Source organism: Castanea sativa, chromosome 9 (genome assembly GCF_040712315.1).
Source record: "Castanea sativa cultivar Marrone di Chiusa Pesio chromosome 9, ASM4071231v1".
Taxonomy (NCBI): domain Eukaryota; kingdom Viridiplantae; phylum Streptophyta; class Magnoliopsida; order Fagales; family Fagaceae; genus Castanea; species Castanea sativa.
The window spans coordinates 3,560,294-3,578,752 of record NC_134021.1 but is presented as its reverse complement, the minus strand read 5'-3'; the positions used below and the strand labels follow the sequence as shown (position 1 = coordinate 3,578,752).

The following is an 18,459-nucleotide window of genomic DNA, read 5'->3' as shown; positions in this document are numbered from 1 at the left end:
AAATTACATTGAAAAAATATTTCAAAAATTATCAAAAACTTCTACTCTTTCAAGTTTTGGCACTCAATGTCTCTTTGATTTGAAGACACGAATGATACAAGTACCTTTTTTCACCTGTGTTTTCCTCTACAAATTCCACCATGCCATTAAAAAACTTTCAAGGTCCTACGATTAAGCTTTTCTTGCCCATATATACAATTGGTTCTACAGAATAACTGATTAAAAATTTAAAGAAGCATTAAACAATTTTTTTTCTACAGGGAATAGGTTAACGAAGATTTATCATTCATGCCATAATTCAAATTAGCATGCTGAGTAAATAACCCATAGGATCCGCTGAAGGTCAGGTACTCTACAAACCTACTGAAAAGAAATTTTTAATTCCTTTGTTCATCTTGGCATGTCCTTGGGTAGAGAAGAATAATACCAACATGACATGCTATCACACTAACCAAGTGCACCCCCAAAAAAACAAAAACAAAAACTCCTGTCATATAGCACATCAAACCTTGCGCTAAAGAAGGATATATCTCAAGAAACTAGCAAAGTAGCCAAGACCCAAGAGAAAATGCTACAACCGCATGATTAAAAGCCACCAAAAGAGCCAAAGCTAAGGCTTATGATTTACAGATTATCAAAGCCAGTCAACCAAGAAAATTTTACAGCTGAAAATAGATGCAGCATAATGTAGGAATCTATTAATACATCCAACAGAGACATAGTAAAATGTCATTGTTTTGGAGACAATTCTTTGCCCTTGATTAAATATTGCTCATCAATCAGTTTTTTTTTTTTTTTTTGAACAATTTTTTAAAAGGATGCATGATCCCACCTGCCAAAATCGTGTATCAGGTAATCCAAGGAAACTCTCCTAGTGGCAATGAACCTAGGATGTCTGGATCTACAACTCATCCCGAGCTTCCAACCACTAGGCTGCACTTTGACGGGTACTCATCAATCAATGTTACCCTCTTGTGATCCAATCTCTTGCAAGTAATGTTCAGCTTCCAAAGCTGCCATGCAACCTGCATCATTAAAGAAACCAAGTAAACTAAATAGAGAAGACCTTAATGCATATACTGTGAAGAAAGCATAACTTAAGTGGAACAGGTCTTTTTATTTAAATTTAAAAAGATAAATTGTTCATTAAAACCCAAATATTGGTGACAGAAACAGGTTATCGATGCCATGACCAATGGTATAATGAAAACCAATGCTAACATGATTTCTATTTTTCCATTCAACTGTTCCAAAAACTGAGAATGAAACAGAAAACCAGCAGCAGCCTTTCTCTCCCCACCTCTCCCCCAAATCTTGGGACCTAAATGAACATTTCAGAAAAACGTGTTCCCAATAGCAGAATCACTTATTGGAGTTAGTAAGCAACAACCTACTGTTATTTACATACCACTGCCAATTATTTGTATTATCTCAATTTTTATAGTCAATTACAGAAACTGTCAAATTTTATGCATCCCAATGAAGCTAAATGATTAACACAAAACACTTTCCCAAAACAATGTAATTTATTTATTTAGTAAATCATATTTAAAATACAAAACAATCCAAGCCTAGCCAAGTATCTTGTGATAAGTTCAGTTTGTGAGATTAAAGTCATGCATAGGCTTAATTTACATTTACGAAGAAATCATACATGCATGTCACTCAATCTCAGGTCACCAAGCACTGAAAAAAAGCCAGATTCCAACTCAACCTTGAAGTGACCCATTTGATCTTATTTTAAGGGGCAGGCAAAATCAAGTTCCAATATTCACTTTTTAGAGTAATCCATGTTCTTAAAAGCTAAGTTAGAACAGGTAGGGTTTACTCAAAAATGGATTCAGCATCTCAAAAGAATGTGCTTGAATCAAGACTCCAACAGTCATCCAATTGCATAGAGAGATGGTGATCAAGCCATGTCAAACATATCATAAATAGATTACTTTCTTCACTGCCCTAGAGCACAATTTTAATCATTTTGATAAAGAAGAACAAAAAAAAGTACATGGTCACACAAGCTTAGACTAATTTTGTTTTTAAATCCACAAGCATAGAATGGGCAAGAAACAGAACTTTTTAGAACCTTCTTAACTATATACTTGTGAGGAGGGAGTCAAAAAATAAATCTTAAAATTTCCTTTTGTTTATTATCAGTTTCATTGGTAAAGGGCAACTACATTCACTAATGTGTAGCGCATGGAAAATATCATAATGCAACAAGCAAGTTAGAGACACTGGCAAATTTAGAAAGCATAAATATTCTCTGTTCTTGCAGTCAGACCCTTTATTATCTAGTGGGCAATTTGATCATGAACAAAGAAACATGTGAACCAGCAACACGCAATTGAAATATGCTTCTGAGTAAGCAGTACAGAAGAGAAGTGAAGCAGGGAATTAAGTTTAGCATTATATCAATGAGATACACATAACTTTGAACCAGCAAAAAACAGAAACAAACACACCTTATTACCAATACAAAACATATAATCCCAAATAAAATGAAGAAAAGCAGTGCTGCAAACATAGAAATTCTAAAATCGAAATTTAAATGATGAAGGGGGGAGATAGAGGATATTGACAAACCAGTTCCGGCAGCAGTAACAGCCTGCCTATACTTCTTATACTGGACATCTCCAGCAGCAAATCTCCACACACACTAGTCAGAGTGGTCCTTAGCTTTGTGACAACATAGCCACCAGAATCGATCTCTTTTTGCAATTGGATGACTTTATTTTGTTTTGAAAATAAGCTCGGTAAAGGTTTTTTTTTTTTGGAGGAACACATACACACACATATATATATATATATATATGAGAAGGGGGATAAAATAAGGGAATACACTTACACGCCAACACCAAAACTGCATGCAAGTTCGGTAAAAGTTGATTTAACCTTGAAGGACGGGTTTTTTTAAAAGTTAAGGGAAGAGAGAGAGAGAGATTGAAATTTGAAAAATGAGAAGAGAATGTAAAAAGTTAAAACCAGAAAGTGGAGTAGAAGGACTGAAGAAGTACACGGATTGTTGACGTGGCTAAAATGATGTCAATTTTTGAAGTATTGGATTCAGTGAACGGTTGCAAAGTGAGGTTTTGAATTTTCTTTGCTGGTGTCTCTAGGTGAAAGATCATGATAAGTGTTTGGAAATTTGAGTGTATCTCTTTTAGATCCATTTCTTTCTTGTTCTTGATACCAAGTGAAGGTTTTTACATAGACCAAATGAAGCTAGTCCTTTCTGTCAAAAAATAAATAAATTGGCCGGTCCATAAAAATAAAACACCGTGATTTGAAAATCGTTTCTTACGAAGAAAGTGAGTACGCTTGAAAATTTTGTTCCTTAGAGGTTTACTAGATTTTGGTGCCTTTCATAACTGAATTTTCTTTAGACCATATAAGATTGGAATCATTTGCAATATGGTTAGACTACCAAGTTTTGAACTTTTAATAATCCAAAAGCAGCTTAAGGGCCCAATACCCCTTGTCTAATAAGGCCTTTTCCTTGATTTAAAAGTGACTTTAAAGCCATTTTTAAAATTTTATTTTTTCAAATATTATGTATATATTTTAGGAATGCATTAATCGAACATAAAATTCATCAACAAAAATTCAAGAAAACATTCCTAAAAATTTGTAATCAAAGCTTAAACAGAAGCATGCATTGCTCCAACGAATTCAAGGGAAACTAGCAAATTTAAACAAAAGCATGTAGAGTGAAGGCCTTAAGATCAAGATCAAGTTGGGGCTTGAGAGCTTGTGGAATGATCATCACCAATAATAATATGCGTTACTGACTTGTAAATGTGATGCAGAGTAGGCCATTTTGGAAATCTGGATCAATTCTTATTGTATTTTCAGCAGATTCTCGAAAATGGGCTAGACAACATTCTTAACTCCATAAAGATTAACAATATCCCTTTACGTTGGGCCATTGGGAGTTTCTTGGCCTTGAATTTCTGAAGCATGTGGATATGATTTAATGACCTTGTTGATCTTGTGGACTTTCAAATTGTAAGTAAGAGTCTGTGGGCTTTCATGTAATTGCATCTGGCTTCGGAGTTCAGACTATGGCGGCCACCTGGTCCTTGACTCCTTGCATAATATCGTTTAGGCCTTCTTGATCCATTAAGAGTGTTTGGCCTTATACTGATAGGAAATGGGCTTCTTCTAAGTCTTTTCCTTTGTTAATTTTTGTAAGCTTTTTCATAAGCATTAACTTTTGGGCCTTAGATCTTTTTTATTCATTATGGGTCAAGTATTGGATTGAGTCTATCTATCACAAAAGCAACCAATGACCATACACAAGCAACACATAAGACGAAAAGTTTACATAGGCAGAGTAGGGCTGTCCACCGGAACCCGTACCCGACCAACCCAAGACGAATTGTCGAACCCGTACCCAAAATCGGCCTATCTGACACCGGTGATGTTCAGCAGCGGGTTTCAACCTCTAGAAACCGAGACTAGCAGGTCGGTTGACGGGTCTGCTCTTCAAAATCCGATTCCAACCGATTCGATCGCATATATATCGAAAACACCCACCGATTTTCTTAGGTATGAGGATTTTCGATCATTTCTTGATAGATCCGGCAAGATCTCTTTCAAGATTTGGCGAGAAAAGAAATTTGCTCGACAGATCGGTTGAGATCTGGCAAGATCTCTTCAAAATTTGCTTGATCCAGCCATGTTTTGGCCAGATCTAGTAGATTTCGGCCAGTTCCGGCCTGATTTCGCCTGGTTTCGTCTTCCCCGAGTCCGACCGACCACTGACCAATCTGTAACCGATATCCGAGTCGCCGGAACTGACTCATCTAACGGTCGACGGTGGGTCTAGATGCCGGAGACCCGACGTGGTCAGGTCAGTTCCGAGTTGGGCACAAACCGGACCCGGACCGACCTGTGGACAGGCCTAAGGCAAAGTAGGCAAAAATGACCAAATACCACTGTTTACCGAAATATATATCAATCTACCAATGTTTTGAAAATATGTAGGGATCTACCACCTTTTTAAAATTCGAGTTTGTGAAACTTGAATTTGCCCTGTAACTCGAATTCCATAAACTCAAGCTCTTTGAAAAAATTTCCTTTAAAATTTCCAGAAAATTTATAATGGAACTCAAGTACCATAGAAAAATCAAGTTCCCCAAACTTGAGTATCCAAAAAGTGGTAGATTCCTACATATTTTTAAAACAGTGGTAGATTGATATATATTTCGGTAAATAGTGCTATTGTGACATTTTGGCCGGCATAGTGTATAAGAAGGATTCAATTGGGTTTTTACATGCTGTAAAAGGAAGGTTTTAATAATACCTTCCAACTTAATTGTAACGAAAAGAGCATTTAATATACTTAGGGTTTGTTTGACATAGCTTTAAGATCTAGCTTTTAACTTTTAACTTTTATGTAACGTTTTTCAAACCTCATTTTTTTTCCTCACTTTTTCCAAAATTTTCAAGATATAAGTATACTTTAGCACACTAAGTGGTGTGATTATAGGTTTGTCAAAAATATAAGTCGTTAAATTTCATTTTGAGGCATTTCATGATTAGATTATCACTACAAATAATTAGGGCCTTTACCTTTTAATTAATAACCTATTTTTCAAGGAATAATTAATAACTATTCAAGAACCCATGATTTAAAATTATCTATAATAGTTATTGTGTGCATTTCATATCTTGCGTTTCTCCAAGTATATTTTTTGTGCAAGCTCAAGTTGTTTGATAAAACTTGAGTAGAGAACCATTGTAACTTACTGATTATAAAGGATTGTTCATAGCTCAACCTGTGGATTTAGGCTTAGTATCAAACCACGTAAATATGTGTGCATTGTGTATGTTGGGTTGTTTAGACACTGGTTGTTTATTTTTCAACAGATTAATAATTTAATTAAGTCTAGTTATGCTGATTTATCAATTAAAGAGTAAGAAATTAAATGATTTATGCCACATCATTTAATGAGAAAGTGGTTGGTGACAAAGTGGAAAACTCAAGGGAAATCCTACTATTGGGAAAATATTCCCCCCAAAAGAAAATCCACTATACTAAAAGAAGTTTTACAATTTAGTATTAAACCTTTATACTAGACTCTACAACAAGTAGATTGTTAGGTTCTAAGACCTTAGGGACTAATGTATTAGAACTTCAATATGTATTATATTGGCAAACCATGATCAAAACATTTAGTCTAAGTTTAAACTTGCTCAAAGTTTGGTTTAATGTAAGTTTGGAATCGAGTAATTGTAGAAAATTACTGTTCTATTTTTGCAAGGCTCGATCGATCAAAGAATAGACTCGATTGATCGAGAATCGTGGATCAAGAATTTTCTGCAAAATTTTAAGTCAACCCAAACAGCAGTTCATGCAGGGTTTTAGCTCTACTTGTTCTAGTATATAAAGGAAACCTTAAGCACATTTTTAAAAGGCTTTTCAGAGAGAGAAGAGTGTGCCTTTTTTGTAGATCTAGGGTTTTGTACCCAAAGCTCTCTGGAGTCTTATTGTTGTTTATGCTCTGTGTGTGAATCTCTTGTGAGATCTAGATGTATTTGCCTTCATACACACTTAGGGTTATCAAGATTGAGATTGATATCGAGAGCTTAGTGATCATTTCAATTGCTGCATAAAGAGCTTAAAGATATACAAGTGATGTACTTGTGGATGTTGTGGATCTGAGAAAGAAGTAGTCTGTGGACTCGGAGCTATCATGTGGTTATGGTAGTAAGTTTCCTATTCGAGGCAGTAATAGGATGTTAGTGATCTAAGTCGCTATTGTGTAAACTTCAATTCTTTTATAGTGAATCTGTTTTACCTTGAGGATAGATAAGTTAAATCCTCATCAGGTTTTTTACCGGTTTGGTTTTCCTAGGTTATCATATCGTGTATTATTTATTTTTCCGCATTGTTTACATGATATGATTTGTTTGTGTTAACCTAAATCTGAATAATTTACCTAAGTTAATCACTTGGCTAAATAATTAAGTTAAGTAACTTGTGCTTTAAGGGATCTAAAAACGTACATGGATAAATTACAGTGGGAACCTTAAACAACTTCAAAACCCCTCTGAATTCTTCAATATATGGAAGTACATCCATGTTTATAATCGGAACCTTCGATTGACTTCAAGAACCTTTTAAAGCTTTACTTCAAAATAGCATCATTGGGATACTACTAGGATGTCAACCTTGATCACCAATCTTCAAGGATACCGTCTTTAAATCTACTTCTTGAATTCTAGTATGATGGTGAAAAAGAGAGAAATAGGGTTTGGACTAGTTTGTGCAACAAATCTCTCTCTCTCTCATAGGTATGGCACGCATTAGGATTAAAACAAGCGACATAATGGGCTTGATTTGATAAAATTCGCTTTTTTCAATCAATCCAAATTATCCTCAATTGATCCAGAAACTCTCAATACCTTTTTCAATTGATTGAGTAGCAATCAAACGATTGTCGAAAATCCAAAGATTTCTCTCCCCTTGAGTCGAACTTGGGTTTTTGTTTTGGAGTTGAAAATACATTATGGACTCAAGAAAACTTACAATTTGTTATGATTTACCAACATTAAACTTATTAAACCTGACATTGTAAGCTTTCTATATGTTTGATAATTTTGCATTTTGATTCCAAATGATATATCTTTCTAGTAGCATAGCCTTGGTATTTATTGTAACTAACTTCCAATACCTTTGTATCAGTTAATTCACACTTGATCAATAATATTAGTTAAGACTTTAATCCTATCAAGAAGTAGGTAATATCTCCCAACATGTACCGTAGAATAATGGCTTATTGCAAATAATTTTGTTTTGTTTTGTTTTTGTTATTTTGAAAGAGTTGCAAATAAAAATTGTAGGGTAAGATAGAAAAAACTATCCCTTGGTTCGGTTGATTCTTGATAATATTATTTTTTTTAATTAAAAAAAAATCTAATTATACAAATCCTCTGCACCACTTTTGTATTTCAATTTATGTTCCACTAATCACAACTTGTCATTTTTTTTTTATTTATTTAAATTTTGGCTATTTTATAAGGAAAATTAAGCAAATGCATGACAAATTGTAATTGATGGAATATAAAGTATAACACAAAAAATAGTACAAAGGATTTATATTCTGTTTTTCTTGATCTATGATTCTAGAGTGTTGGGGTTAAAATTTTAAATAGAGAGTCAATGTGTACCCAAAAATAAAACAATAATAAAAAATTAAAAGAAAATAGAAGAGGCGGGAAGAAGAAGAAAAGTGAATGACGCAACTCAAACGTTTTAAATATACCTATAAAAAAAAAAATTAAATATAGCACGCCATCTTTCCTTGTTTTATTTTATTTATATGTATAGTTTCCTTGTTTGAACTTCATTCCTCACGAAAATTGGCACTAAGCTATAATTTGAATATGGCATTGAAACTGTATCGTAATTTTTGTTTTTAACGTGATCAATGACAGCCATAATAAGGATTTAAATTATTTTTGGACTGCTAAGAAGAGATTAGGTTGTTTTAAAATTACATTATACTAGGTGCTAACTTGTACGATGCACAGGAAAATCCCAGAAATGAATTATTTTTGAAGCATCCTAAACTTTTTTTTTGAAATAAAAAAATTTAAAAGTGATAGAACTCCAATGCATACTATTACTTATTACATTTCACAAAAAGCATGAATATTTCTTAAAAAAAAGCCTAAACCTGCATAGTTGGTGGCTTTGAAAAAAAGCCAGTGCCATGCCCATTTTGACATGAGGTGAAGTAGGAGCAGCAGTTGTTGGCTTACTATTTTGAACCTAAATACTCAATGATCCTAAATTGAAATTTTCATAAAAAATCTTAAAAAACCCAAATTGCATAAAAAAAAAAAGTTCCTAATGTTTGGTTGATGTTATATTAAGCAGCAAAAGAAGGATTAGTTTTTGGGTGGGGGTGGTGGGGTGGGGGTGGGGGGGGGGGGGAAATCAAATTTGTTGATTTGATGGACCCAAAAAAAAGGACATAAATAAGGAGCTAATCAACGTCGGAACCCTTTTGCTTACTAACCAAACAGCTTTTAAGTTGACAGAAAATTTTATAAATAATTCTCCAAGTCAAACTTCACCTGTAAGAAAAGTAAAACCCATTCAAATGAACTTAAATAACTCAACATATCAAAGTATTCAACCTTTTGAGAAAGTAACTATTAGATAGTGTTAAATTACCGATTATCCCAAAAGTTTAAGCTATTAAAAAATGGTAAATTTAATCACTTAACCATAAGTTTATCACTCCTCCTCATTTGTGGGCCTAAACTTTCCCTTTATAAGTGGGGATCCAACAAGTGGGAATTTAACTTTTTAAATGGGAGATAGAGTAAAATCAGGGATCAAACTCAGTACCTCTTGCTTTGATACCATATTAAATTACCGATTGTCCCAAAAGCTTATGCTATTAGGAAATTGTAAATTTAATCACTTAACCATAAGTCTAACAGATAATATGGACCAGGGGCGGAGCCAGGGGGTCGAGAGGGGGCACTTGCCCCCCTGGCCCCACCCAAAAAAAGTGTTAATATTTACTTAACTTGCCTAAATGCATTTGAAGTAAAAAGATAGAACTACTACAAATGAAAAGTTATAAAACCGTAGACAATACAACCAGCTGCTTGCATGAGATGATTGGGAGCATAGCCCACTTATACCATCTTAAAATATAAGTCCATTCTATATTAACATAACCCAATTCTATTATTAAAATTAAAAAAAAAAAAAAAAAAAACAACAACAACAACAACAAACAGTTACCTTGATGCATGTCTAACTTATAACCTCATATTATTTGATTTTTCTACTCACTTTCTTTGGTAACTTTTTAAATGCATTTCTTGTATTGCAGTATAAATAAATGGTTAATAAATAGGATGGTTTTTCAAAAATAAGTATACATGTTTTTTTTTTTTTTTTATAGGATAAGTATACATGTTAAGCTAAAATAAATAGACCTATAACATATAGCTTTACAAAAATAATTGAAATTTACCTAAGTTGAACTTTATGTCTATCTAACAACTAAAAATCTTTCAATTCGTAAGTAGAGTTATAACTTCTTTTATAATTAAAATTTTAAAAGGATTATTCATGTAAATGAATTCCTAAATAGATAAATATAATATAATGAATTTGTTATTTTATTGGAAATTTTCTTGCATTTAAATACGGCTTAGCATACACTTGAGTGAATTGTGTTATTTTGCAAATTGATCTCAAATACTATATGTACATATTCGCTTGCACGTGTATAAATGTTCTTGTCAAATGTAATTTTTGCCTCCCCTCAAGTTAGATCTTGGCTCCGCCACTAGTAAGGACCCGATGCCCCTACAGTAACTGAAGTATAAATGTATGAGGCATCTTTTTTGCTTCTCACAATGAGTTATAAGAAAAAAAAGATGCTTTAGTAATGCTTCTCGTCTTTCCTTTAATAAGCAAGCAAACAGAACAATGAACCAATATAGTATCATACATTTGATAGATCCCACCACCAAAACTATTTACGTCACACAAATACCTCAATAAATAGATGCATGAGTAATTTATACATGCCTTATGTCATAACACCATTCAGAATTTAACTATAAACATAACACCAACTATGCTATTATCCATTATTTTGTAAGATCAGCTATGTATTAGCAACACAAAATAGAACAATTTAAAGGATCCTTTGTTTCCTCTTCCTCTTTTGTGGGTCTGCAATGGTTGATGAATAGTTTTTTTTGTTCTTCATAGTTGCAGATTTAGCTGTGAGTTGTACATCACTTGAATCATCTAGTTTTTGTAATTTGACAGAACCAGCATCTTCTTCAATTGATAAGTTGTTGACAGAATCATTTGTAGCATCACTCATATAACACTGCTAATAGAGCATGGTGTAAAACGTATTACGATATGTATAAGTAACATTTAAAAATTTGTAATTTTATTTATTAAATGTAATATAAAAGTACTCACATCAGTTATTTTTTCAAGTTTAGTTGAATTGTCAGTCTCTAAAACAGGATCAAAATGTTTCTTAACAGTGTAGATCTCTCATCCCTGTGTGAGGTTATAGTCATTGAGTTTCAGTTGGAAGACAAATGTTTTCCCAATAAGGTTTGCTATTTGCACAGGGAGGTTGAGCTTTTCATGTACCTAGTAGAAATAATAGTTGGCAAAATGTAAGTTCAATTATATTAAAGAATATATTAATTACCTTGTGAACTTCGAATTCTCACCTGTGAACTTTTATTTATAAGTTCCTTTGCTGATATGTGGAGTAATTTTTTAGCTGTAGGATCAAATAAAATGAAAGGTGCCAATCCTGTGTCATCTTCGACTTTCACTTCAATTCTATACCTGAACGGAGATGTGGCAGATATAATATTATTTTGTAATTATTATTCTTCTTTTTTATATATAAGTTACCTTTTTTTATATTATACATATCAAAAGAATAATTTCAATTATTGCAAGTTTCTTTATCTTGTAAAAAACAGCTAAAAAGAGTTTGGTGGTTTATGTACGAAAATTACTTTTTAAAGAAATTGCAGTAGAATTATTCTATTATCCAAAGAAGTTGAACTTTATCAATAGTTGATGACTTTATATTTAACCAAATAAAGCCACATTTAAGATAATCTTAATATAGGATTTAAAAAGTTTTTTTTTTAATCAACATTTGAGTTTGAGGTTAAGAATATGTTTGGATTGGGCTGAATCTCCTCGCGTCTACGTTTCAGCCTTTTCTTTTTTTTCTTTTTTTTTTTTGCTAGGACACGCACCGTTCACTATTCATTGGCCATGAACAGTGAATTAAGGCCAATAAATAGTGATTTAAGCATGAACAATGTTTTTCACATTTAAAAAAATTATTTTGCTACAATATTTTTCAGTTTTTAGTTTCAGTTTTCAACTGTATCCAAACGGACCCTAAGTTAGACTTGTTAGAGAGATAGAGTTTTACTCCTTATTAAGTTTGAACTAAATAAAATTAATTTTGTTTAAAAAATGATAATGATGAGTTTAAATTTAAGTTGGATTTGTTAGAGAGATAGAGTGTGCAGTTGGATACCACTTATTTTGTTGAAAACTGAAAACAATAAAAAATAAAAATAAAAATTACTGTTCATACTTCAAAGTACTGTGCATATGCTTGATTGCACCATGAACAATGCAAGAGGTGTTAGACTTAAAAGAAATATATAAATAAAAAATAAAATAAAATCAGCCAGACGCAGATGTGGGAAACGCAAAACACACTTCCCAAACGCACCCAGACTTTCACTCCTTATTAAGTTTGAATTAAACAGAAATAATTTTATTTAAAAAAAATGATGAAAAAAATGATGAATTTGAGTTTAAGCTGGACTTATTAGAGAGATAGAATTTCACTTCTTATTAAGTTTAGACTAAACAAAAATAAGTTTATTTAGATAAAATGATAATTTTATTTAAATATTGTGTTGGCATGAAAAATTATGGGAGTTTCAGAAGTTTCAGTTTTATATATATAGAAGATATGATAGAGATATACAAATGATATGATATGATATTTCCTTTCTTAATTTTATTTCTTTCTTTTTCTTTCCTACAGTTAATATTTTTCATTTTTTCTGGAAAAAAATAACATACGCCACACAAACACAAACGCAAACACAAACGCAAACGCAAACAACAGCATTCCCAGTACATAGATGCCACGAATTCTCAGCCATCCATTTTGTACCCTGAGCAGCCACGTCACAAAATTCTCAACATCCTATCAAAATACAAATGCCTGGACCCCTCCTCCTTTTTCTTTCCTACAGTCAATATTTTTCATTTTTTCTGGAAAAAAATAACATACGCCACACAAACACAAACGCAAACGCAAACAACTGCATTGCCAGTACATAGATGCCACGAATTCTCAGCCATCCATTTTGTACCCTGAGCATCCACGTCACAAAATTCTCAACATCCTATCAAAATACAAATGCCTGGACCCCTCCTCACACCTTAACCTTTATTTTACACTGGACCCAGTCAGAGGTTCCTATGCATACGTAGCTTTTTTCTTTTTTTTTTAATAACAAATAATGCTACACGCACAAAAGAAAAAAAAATTGGCAATTATTTTTATATATGTTGAAATAGCAAGCTTTCACAAGTTTTTATTCATCATTGATTTCACCTTTTTTTACGAACCACTAATAATCAGCCATATTAAAAAATATCAAATTTTGTATCTTTAGATGTTCATTTTCCTTTTTTTTTTTTCTCTTTAAGAAAAATTTTAGGACTATATAAAAATCAAAACTATCTACATAGCACACTAAGAGTAGTGAAAAAAAAAAAATTGAGTCCATGTGAAAGTGACATTTTTATGGGTTCTACAATAATTTTTATTCTTGAGGTGGTGCACATATTTTTTTTTAATTTTTTTTTTTAGTAAAGGATAGATCATATATTAAACAAAAAATATATGTCTATAAGCCATATCCCTTCTTAAGATTAAAATAAAATACATATGACCGAAGGGGACCATACAAAATAACAAGTTCATCAACTTGGCTGGATCCTTTCCTAGCTAAAGCTTTAGCGCATTTATTCGCTTTCTTGTAGCAATGTTTTACCCTATGCGTGGTACAAGTATTTGCTTCTCCTTCTAAAATATATATATATATATATATATATATATATATATAGACAAAATTTAGCTACAAAATTTGTTGTTGTCTTAGGCTATAAGCTTACTCAATAAAATAAATATTACTGCATATTTGAAAATTTAACCGTTGAATTGCATGTTCTATAGGCTTTTAATATATATGTCAAATTTTATGTTACTCGGATATTATTTACTATATAATCTATAAATTTATATTTTATGCATAATTTTAAATTACAAAAACTTGCAATTTAAAAATATATCGATAACATGGCTATTGATCTTTAATTTTCTTGAAATTTTGCAAACATGGAGGATATAAGACGAAGATGAAATCCAATGGTGGATTTGTCAAAATTCACCTCTAATAAAAAGATATTGAGTGAGTTTGTAGTCTAAGACTACAACCGATTTTGTAGCTAAACTTTGTCCTATATATATATATATATATATATATATATAATTGCAAGACATGGTGGGGGAAAATATTTTTCTTCTTCTATATTTGGGGTAGTTCACAATTCTGTCATTATTTTTTAAACCAACCAACTTTCCCCTTATTAGGGAATGAATAAAAAACAAAGTTTACCTACAAAATTAATTTTAATCTTAGGCTACAAACTTACTTAGGTGCTGTTTGGATAAGTTGGCGTTTGCGTTTTGATGAAAAAATTTTGCGTTTTTTTTTTTTTTTTTTTTTTTTTTTTTTTTTCTTCTGCTGATGCACGATTAAGGGGGACAGCGGTTACTGTTCATGATACTGTGCATGAACAGTAGCCGCATTTGCTGACTTTTCAGCACTTCTGTGGGTCCAGTGTACTGTTCACGGGACCCACAAACTTCACTTTTCAGATTTTTTAAAATTAAAAATGGGACCCACGGTACTATTCACACATTTAAAAATTATTTTGGTACAGTGTTTTCAGTTTTCAGTTTTCAGTTTTCAGCAATAAGCTGTATCCAAACGGACCCTTAATATCTTTTTATTGGAGGTGAATTTTGACAAATCCACCATTGGATTATATCTTCTTCTTATATCCTCCATACTTGCAAAATTTCAAGAAAATTAAAGATTACTAGCTATGTCATCAATAAATTTTTTAAATTGTAAGTTTTTGTAATTTATAATTATGCACAAAATATAAACTTATAGATCATATAGTAAATGATATTCGATTGACACAAAATTTAACATGTGTATTGTAAGGACACAATTCGAGCCCGAACCCACTGTCAGAAGGGAATAGGCCTGAAAGGCTTTTTTATAATAAAATTTGTAGAGAGTGGGCTTGAAATCTAAGTTCTAATGATGTTTACATAACAAAAATGATGGGCTTTGATCACAATGGTACATACAAGAAACTGTTTATATGAATATAAAAGAAATCTTCTCCTCAGACGCAAGTCGAGGATGACTTATCTTACTTTTTCCCAAGATAGATTATAGTTATGGATAGTGAGGTCTACAGTGTTTTTTCTCTCCTTTTTCTGATCCGCTTCGCTTAAGGTCTCTTCTTTCTTTTATACTCCCTATTTCATTTCCTCTTCATCCTCCACGTTAGGGTTAGATTGCTGGTTTAGATACTTGTCTCATCCACCTCCCCTGAAGTCTTTGGAGATAGGAGCAAAGTTCCACACTGATATTTAGGTCTCATTTCCCCATTAATGTGACCAAAATAGTAGTTGCAGAGCATTCAAGACAGGGCGGTGGTAACAACTTTATCTCAAATATTCCACCACTTTTCTTCTTATCTTCCACGTTTACCGTGTCTACCCTTACCTATAGGATTTTCTAGAACATAGCCTGTGGATGTTAACCAACCCTTCTTCTATCTCGGCTTCTCATAGCCGAGGTCATAATCTTCCTCAGACTAACTTCTTGGACATACGTGCTCAGACATTATTTCTTTTTTATTTAGTATTGCCTTTATGAGTTAACATTCATACACCCTCGGACCGTTCAGTGTCCTCGGACTAGGCCTTTAGCCTGAAGAATACTCTAGGGCCACCCCACACATATTTCTGGGCCCAATGACCCTACATGTATTAAAGGCGTTAAAAATATGCCATTCAACGGTTAGATTTTCAAAATATGTTGTTATATTTATTTTATTGAGTGAGTTTATAGCCTTAAGTTACAACCAATTTTGTAGCTAAACTTTGTTCATGAATAAATATCACTAATTCATTATTTTCTCAGTTAAATCCAACAAAATATTTAAATTCATCTATGGGATTGTAATGACCAATGAACTACATAGATGAATTTAATTATAATTTTAAAAAAAATTACTTTTGTGGGTTACTTTTATGTACTCCTAGAGAAACTTATTGCGTACTCCCTGGGAAACTTTTGGTAGTCCCACATCGGAAGAATCTTCCCCCACTTTCTGCCTTATAAGCATGAAGCCGAAGGAGTAGTGTACCATCAGTTATTTATTGTGGGCTACTTTTTTGTACTCCCAGGGAAACTTATTGCGTACTCCCTGGGAAACTTTTGGCAGTCCCACATTGAAAGAATCTCCCCCCACTTTCTGCCTTATAAGCGTGAAGTCGAAGAAATAGTGTACCGTCAGTTATTAACAACTTTTTATTGCATTCATAAACACAACCATATAGTTAAATTTAATTATCAACACAATCACTTATTGTGTCTATATATATGATAGCAAATAAAACACAAGTGAACAACAAAAATCTTGGGCCATCTGAGGCTAAATTGGCTTCTTTGAAGACAGAAGCTTATGATCACTACACTAATACTATTATATTTATATGTTAAGAAGTGACAAATGCATGTTTATTTATTTTTCATTTGAGAAAATGGGTCAACCTAAACCTAATCTGATCTATAACCTAATTGACCCGACTCATTTTTAAAACTCATTTAAGATGACATTTTTATTAATTCAAACTTGATTAATCCAATCTGTTTGTCATGTCTAGCATCCATCATAAATAGATTTTGTCATTTATTCATTCAAAATCCAGAGAGAGAGAGAGAGAGAGAGAGGACTTTGTCCGTTGTATACAGAAAGCCTAGATCACACACTTAAATCCAACTTAAACACATAGTAAATAACAATTGAATTACATTTTACTAAGTTCTAGTGTAGGATCAACTAGTAAGTAACGTAATTGTAATCCAATCATACATTTGAAAAATATGCAAATTATGTTGAAGTGTGAATCCTTAGAGGAATGAGAAAATATAGTACCACAACATTTTTAACTCCACATCAAGATTGTGGGAATGTAGTAAGAAGAAAAAATTATAGTCCTAGAACAACGGATAGAAGAAGTGGTCTTAGGTGGATGTATTAATACTAGCCTCATCACATACGTTTTGCGCATGCAGTGAGTTTTTTTTTTTTTTTGGTCTAGTGTCATAATTTTTTTTTTAAATTTTGGATAAATTTGTTTTCAAGACATGAACTAACATTTTTTTTTTTTTTAGAATCAAAATATGAGCTAATAAGAAAGCATCTTATTTTGTAGGCATTTTATGTGGACTTGTGGCATTTATAAATGGATATCTTCGTTTATTCATTCAAAAGAGAGAGGGAGAGATTGGAATTAATGAGTCGTATCATTCACAATAGGGAACTTTGGGCAACAATGGCACGGGCAATTTGGAATGCCCAAAATATGGTGTACTTTGAACAAAAACAAACTCATCCAATGAATATTTTGAGCGGCACAGAGGGTCTGCTGAATGAGTACCACAAGCTGATGGCATCTCAGATTTAATCTTTTATATAGGTGCCTTTTCTGAGCTACTTGTGTTTGTAGCTTTGGTCTATGGCCAGGTTTTTGTTTGTAGCTGGCCTTGGACTTTAATAAGAGTTTCTAACCGGTTATAAAAAAAAGGCGTAAATGCACTTTTAGTCCCTACATTTTCGTCCTATTTTTATTTTGGTCCCTACATTTTCATTTAACCACTTTTAGTCCCCAAACCAATTAACGCGTGTTATTTTAGTTCTTTCCGTCAGTCAACAGACGAAAATAGCTAAGGTAGCAAACGGAAGGATTAAAATACTATTAAAAATTTACTGTAGCATGCCACATCAGATAAAATAATTTAAAAAATCTATAATTCTTAAGTTTTTAACAGATTGAAAAAACAAAATTAAAATCCAAAAATATATTAAGAACTATGTTCATCTTCAACAAAGAACATTAAAGAACACAAACCCAGATTTTAAACATAAGAATACATGCCCAGATTTTCTTGCCCTTTCTTGTCAACCAAACACAAATACAAATCGATCTCCAGCAAAAACACAAACACAAACCTAGTAGCAGATTTTCTCAAACCACAAAACCCAGATATACAATATCTCAACTCAAACCCAGATTTTCTCATCTTTCAACCATCAACAAAATCTCCAGCAAATAAAATCTATAAACCCAAAAACCAAATTCACAAACTCAGAAAATTCAGCATAAAAACACCATCAAAGTCCATTCAATATCCCTACTCTTTCGTCTTCATAGTCTCTCTCGCACCCAAATCTCTCACAGACAAAAACACAAACACCTAAACTACAAAAAAATCTCACAATGGAAAAACCCACAACAAGCTCAACGTGTCAACAAGTCCCAAATCTTCTTTCCTCTTTCATCGACATTTTCGTCGATTTCTCTGTCAGTGGCGGCCTCTTCTTACCAAATTACCAAAACACCCCTGACTCTAATACCCGGGTTACTTGTAAGTCACCAAAATGACGAGATACCCTTGGAAAGTTCAAAACTCGGTATTCTTCTCCGCTGGGTCAACTCGTCGCGATCGGTGATCTCCATGGCG

At 32.7% G+C, this 18,459-nt stretch overlaps 1 long non-coding RNA gene across 1 annotated transcript; it reads right to left on the bottom strand.

The window, feature by feature from the left end:
• Positions 1 to 561: 561 nt before the first annotated feature.
• On the bottom strand, positions 562 to 2,703 carry LOC142609674 (uncharacterized). The gene is made up of 2 exons (XR_012839651.1): positions 2,584 to 2,703; positions 562 to 1,025 (listed from the first exon to the last, which is right to left on the bottom strand). It is a non-coding gene; the product is annotated as an uncharacterized LOC142609674 (long non-coding RNA).
• Positions 2,704 to 18,459: the final 15,756 nt, after the last annotated feature.